We start from the raw sequence: 6,816 nt of genomic DNA on the forward strand, positions 1-6,816 counted from the left end.
CTAGAAAACTTACAGGAGCAGTTCAACCTTGTCATATAGGGTCACTCTGAGTAGGCATCGACTCAATGGCATGAGTTGAGTTTTTGAATAGTCTTAGGATATAGTCAGCCTGCTAAAATGCATTGTTAAATTTCATATTTAATTTTTGCTAAGGTATTCATGAAATAAATCTATATATTTATTTTCTACCATTGTCTTAGTTCAATATTAGTTATAATGACCTCATAGAATGAATTGGGAAGTACACGTTTTTGTTTTATATGAAGGAATTTGTATAAGATTGGAGCAATTTGCTATTGAAATTTTGGTGTTTGTCGATTAGGTGAAAGTTCCATGTGTTCCTGATGTCCTCTCACAGTTTATTAGTTCTTTCCCCATTAATGTTCAATGTGTCAAATCTGTTCTTGAGATGTTCTTGAAGTTCAGGTGGGAGAGACTCAAGGTTTTATTTTGGCTCTGGCACTTGTTTGATTTTCTTCAGCTCTAATCTGAGCTCACATATGTGCAACTGATGATCTGTTCTACAGTCAGGCCCTGGTCTGGTGTTTGCTGCTGATATTGAGCTTCCCACAGATGTAGTCAATTTGTTTTCTGTGCACTGTGTCTGGAGAAGTGCATGTGTATAGTCACCTTTTTGTGTTACTGAGAAAAGGTATTTGTTATGAACAAGTCGGGTTCTTTGGGGGGTTAAATTGTATCATGCATTCCCCAGCTTCATTTCTATCACCAAGTTCAAAGTTTCCACTACCGTTCCTTCCTCTGTTTCCAACTTTTACATTCCAATTCCCAATAAATATCAAAGAAAATTGATTACATGTTTGATCAATTTCTGACTGAAGTTATTGTTACAATTCAATTTCTTTATTGCTAGCTTTTGTGGTTGGTGTATATATTTGAATAATATTAGCATCGATCAGATTTCTGTGAAAGTGGATAGATATAACCACATCACAGACAATATTGTATTTCAAGATTAAGTTTGAAATGTCTTTTTTTGGCACTGAATGCAACACCAGTCCTCTTTTTTTTCACCATTCCTCTTGATTGTGTTATTCCAAGCATAGCAAATCATATGATTTTCTGATTCAAAATGCCAATACCAATCCATTTCAGCTCACTAATGCCTAAGATATTGACATTTATGCATTCTATTTCATCTTTGAAGACTTCTAATTTTCCTAAATTCATACTTCTCACATTCCATATTTTGTTCATTAGCATATTTTTGCATCTGTTTCCTCTTGCCTTTAGTCATGCTCTTTCAGAAAATGAAGATCACAAAGGCTCCATTACCACCGGCTTTACTGAAGTCACCATCTCTGACTTTATTTTTGAAAGCAGCTAGTTTCAGTCATCTTGAGTGCTCTCCAACCCTAAATGTTCACCCTCTGACACTAGCTCTGACAGTGTGCTGCTTATATTCATTAAGCATTTTGTATCTGACAATGTTTTGAAGCAATGCATAAGGTTTTCAGTACCTACTTCCACCAAAGTGGGAAGCCAAGCCCTTCTTCGTTGTCTTCTGCTAAAACCTGTTCAGTTTGGATGACCCTACTGGCATTTGAAATTCCAGTCACATGTCTTCCAGCATCACAGCAACACAGAAGCTACCACAGTGTGACAAACTGGCAGAATACTTACTATGTTTGGCACCATTGTTGCAGACACTGTGACACTCTCTCTCATTGAGGGTCCTCCTTTTTTTCACTGACCCTTACTTTATCAAGCATGATGCCATTTTCCAGGTATCAATTCCTTCTGATACCTTGTTCAAAATATGTAAGATAAAGTTTCACTTCTAAGGCAAACTCTGGCTGTACTTCTTTCAATGCAATTTTGTTTGTTCTTTTGGCAGTCTATGGGATATGTAATGTTCTTCATCAATGCCATATTTTGAAGGCATGAAATAAATTTTGTCTTGCTTACTGGTCAGCTTTCTCATGCATACAGAGCTATTGAAAATACTATGGCTTGCATCAAGTACACATCAGTCCTCCAGGTGACCTCTTTTCTTAAAATGAAAAACAGAGTATGGCACTTTCTTAAAGATATTGAACTACAAATAACATATGATCCAGAAATCTCTCTACTTGAAATATACCCTAAGAAATACAGAATGCAGCACACACAGACATATATACACCTTACACACAGACTTATATACAACTATGTTTATTGTCAGAATTTCAATAATAGCAAAAACATGGAAACAACCATAAACTATGATTGTAGAGGAATTCATAAACAAGCGCTGGTACATTCATATTATGCATAAAAAAGGACAATCCTACAAACCGCAAAACATGGAAAAAAGTAGAGAACATTATGCTTAGCAAACTTAGTCACTCATACAAAGATAAATATTAATAATCCCATTATTATAAGAAGAAAGAAAGAAAGAAAGGGAAACATGGTTTTTACGGCAAAATAGAAGACTTTGATGACAAAGAGGAGTCCAGAGATGTCAGGGGTGGCGTGGTGGCGGGGTGAGGGAGGGAAAGGATATTGAGGAGGGAAGGAGGATGGGCTTGGAGAAGAAGAGAGACAACCACATTTATGAAAGTCGTAAGGGAAAATTTTTGTCGATTTCGTTTGTTGAGAGGGCTGTGGATCTATATAGTATAAGCCTCTTTAAACTACCCTCTAAAAAAATCCCTGTAGATACCTTACCTCTTGGGGCTAAATATTTGTCTGACTAAAAATAAAAAGTAAAATGGAAATAGTCTTTAGTGACAAGTTCATTTTGAACTTATGAAAAAAACTGAGAAATAAACCATCTTAAGGGGGTCTTTAAAAAGATCTTTGTTATAAAACACTTTAAAGAGGTCTTTTAAAATTGATTTTTCCAAATGTAATAAGTCATCTTACTTCCTGGCTGCTGCTTCCATGAGGGTTGATTGTAGATCCAAGTAAAATGACATCCTTTAAAATTCAATCTTTTCTACTTTATCAAGTTGTTCTTTATTGGTACAGTTGTGAGAATTTCTATTGTCTTTGTGATGAGGTGTAAGTGAAGACTGCAGTTTTAATTTTTATCAGCTGGTACTTAAAGTCCTCATTACTTTTAGCAAGGAAGGTCTTTTCTTCTTAATACCTCATTCTCTACAATACTGATACCTGAAGTACATAGTGCCTAGCTACCTGAAGTAGATACTGCAAGTTGTTTCGAAAAAGAACACATTAGAGCATTCTAGGAGACACATATCAAAGAAAACAACATTGTGTAAGACACCAGGATTACTGGTCAGCTAGACCAGTAGAAACCCTGAGACTATGTTTCTTGGTCACCCTTTGGATATGGAATGAAACTCACCCTCACAGTTGAAATTTTATCCAACCAACAGGCAGGTCTATAGAGGAACAATAATACTAATGAAGTACACACACTTTAGAATAATTGGCCTTTTTGGATTGAAGGGACAATTACCCAGGAACAAAATTCAGAAGGATTAGGAACAAAAGTAAAAATTGAGACAGGAAAAACAGGGAGTGATCAGATGGATAAATGTTACATCCCGGTGATTGCATTATGTCAGATAAAAGAGAATATGTATGAATTATTGAATGTAATATTGATATGCTATTGAAACCACCAAATTTTCAATACATCATTACAACAAGCACATGAGATGAAGACTCACTAGCCTCACTTCTAAGCAACATTCTGTATTTACTTCTTTAAAGACAAAATGGTCTATGGCCATTTCAATATTCTTATTCAACACCATAATGCAGTGGTTCGCAACCTTCCAAATGCTGTGATTCTTTCATACAGTTCCTCATACGTGGTGACCCCCAATCATAAAATTATTTTCATTACTACTTCATAACTTTAATTTTGTTACTGTTATGAATCGGGCGACTCCTGTGAAAGGGTAGTTTGACCCCCCCAAATGGGTCGCGACCCACAGGTTGAGAATTGCTGCCATAGTGCAAATAAAGCAACTCTTCTGGGATTTCCCTTGATCATTTTCCAGCTTTCATATGCATATAAAGCAACTAAAAATACCATGGCTTGAGTTGGGTACCACCTTTGGCCTCAAAGGGACATATTTGCTCTCTTTAACATTTTTAAAAGTTCATGTGTAGCATATTTGTTAAATGCAATATGTCATTTGATATTTTGACTGCTGCTTCCATGAACTTTGATTTTAGATGCAAGTAAAATAAAATCTTTGATCACTTCAATCTTTTCTCGATTTTTCATGATATTTTATATTGGTTCATTTGTGACTACTTTTGTTTTCTTTACATTGAGCAATCCATACTAGAGGATGTAGTATAAATCTACATCAAGAGCTTCAAGTCCTCTTTGCATCCAGCAAGCAAGGTTATGTCTTCTATATATTACAGGTTGTCAATAGGCTTCCTCCTCTCTTGTTGCTGCATTCTTTTTCAAGTAGTACAACTTCTCTGAAAGGATACATCCCTATTGTACACCTTTTCTGATTTTAAACCAGAGTACCCCCTTGTAATCTTTGAACCAATTAATTTTTGTTTGTTTTAATTCACAAAAAATAAATATTTACTTATATGCACTTTATATACGTAAGCCTTTTTTACAGTTTTTTTATTAAATACTTTCAATGGGGGATTTTACATCTCTTATCACAATCCACACAATCATCCATGGTGTCAAACACATTTGTACATATGTTGCCATCATCATTTTGAAAACATTTTCTTTCTACTTGACCCCTTGCTATCAGCCCCTTATCTTCCCCCTCTCTCCCATCCCCTCCCTCCCTCATGAAGTTATAGATTATTATTTTCATATCTTATGTCGTCCTATCTCACCCTTCACCAACTTTTCTGTTGTTCTTTTGATTCTTATGATCAATTTCCCTATCCCCCCCCCACCGCCCCCTGCCTTCCCCTTATCCTCCTGGTATCTCTATTCTCATTGTTGGTCCTGAGGGAGTTATCTATCTTGGATTCCCTCTGTTGTGGGCTCTTATCTGTAGCAGTGTACCTGTTCTGGTCTAGTCTGATTAGTTAGGTAGAATTGAGTTCATGATAGTAGTGGGGGGAGATGGGGGGGGGGAGGGAGGAAGCCTTAAAGAATTAGAGGATAGTTGTATGTTTCATCGGTGCTATACTGTACCCTGACTGTCTTGTCTCTTTCTTGTGACCCCTCTGTAAGGGGATGTCCAATTGTCTACATATGAGCTTTGGGTCTCCACTCTACACACGCAACCCCCATTCACATTGGGTATGATTTTGTTATGGGTCTTAGGCCCTGATACCTGATCCCATTGACACCCCATGATCATACTGGCTGGTGTGCTTCTTCCATGTGGGCTTTGTTGCATTTCAGCTAGATGGCAGTATGTTTATCTTCAATCCTCTAAAAAACCAGACACTATATCTTTTTACAGCCGGGCATCATCAGCTTTCTTCACCACATTTACTTATGCACCCATTTTGTCTTCAGCGATCATGTCAGGAAGGCGAACATCACAGAATGTCGGATTATTAGAACAAAGTGTTCTTGCATTGAGGGATTACTTGAGTTGAGGCCCAATATTCATCTGCTACCTTAATTCTTAACATATAGATATAAGTACAAAGATCTATTTCCCAATCATTTTATATAAATATATATATATACATATGTACATGCCTGTATTTAGACCTCTATACATGTCCTTTGCCTCCTAGTTCTTTTCTCTATTTCCTTTTACTTTCCTCTTGTCCCACTATCATGTTGGGCCTTCATTCAGATTTATTAATTCCTCATTGTTACATTGCCCTTGATTAAACCCCACTGGGCATCCTAAGCCCTTCTCACCATTGGTTTTAGTTTACTTGTTGTTCTCTTGCCCTGGGTTGGTTTACACCCCCCCCTTTCCTTTCTCCCACCTCCCCTTCTCCCGTGTCGCCCCTGGAACCATCGGTCCCATTGTTTACATCTCCAAATTGTTTATCCCACCTATCTTATCTAGATAGACATGGAGAGACATTAATAAGCACAAAACCCAGGCAAAGCCAAAGAAAACAACAAAGGAAGACAACACCAACCAAAAAAACAACAAACCAAAACCAAAATAACAACAAAAAGAAAGCCAACGAAAAAAAGAAAAAGCCTATAAATAGATCCAGGTCTGTTTATTGACCTTTAGGAGTGTTTTCCAGTTGAGTCTGATGGGGTGCCACACTATGTCCCCCAAATCTATTTTTGGTATTCCTCGGGTATTACCGCTTTCCTCCCCTTGGTTATCTGTTGCATACCCTTAGTGTTTCGCCCCAGTGTGATGGGGTCAGATTGGTCACAATTTCTGCACTGTGTCTCCAGTGTCGTCCCCCATGGTGCTATGGTTCAGTGAGGGACATCGTATTTCTTGGTGGGACCTGCCTTATGGTCCTCTCTGTGCATTGTCTGCTCTGAGCAGGAATATCGTCCTCAGGGATGGGTGGGCCAGGATGTGTTCTCCTCCCTCTCCATCCCTCTTCATTTCTCCTGTGTGCTCTATTCAGGCTTGCCCCTCTTCACAAGCTGTAGCTTCAGTGCTGTCCTCTGAGGTGCATTCTGCTTGGTGGCGGGCAGGGTTCCACATAGTTTAGATTGGGGCCCACCCCGCAGACCTCTCTATTGGTTCTCTGGTACATGCTGGTATGTTGTATTCACATCCTGGCACACCGAGTGGAAGCCTGGTCTCTCTCTCCCTCTTCTGTGATTTTTCACAGTTTTGTTGACCTATAATTCACACACCGCACTCTTCAATAGTTTAAACACATTTAAAAGAGATGTGTAATCATCACCACAATAGATTTTATTAATTATAAACACAATGTTTATTTAAATAATAAGATGCT

The sequence above is a fragment of the Echinops telfairi genome, unplaced genomic scaffold, assembly GCF_000313985.2.
Source record: "Echinops telfairi isolate 266 unplaced genomic scaffold, ASM31398v2 ScPeMD7_6080;HRSCAF=6971, whole genome shotgun sequence".
NCBI classification, from domain to species: domain Eukaryota; kingdom Metazoa; phylum Chordata; class Mammalia; order Afrosoricida; family Tenrecidae; genus Echinops; species Echinops telfairi.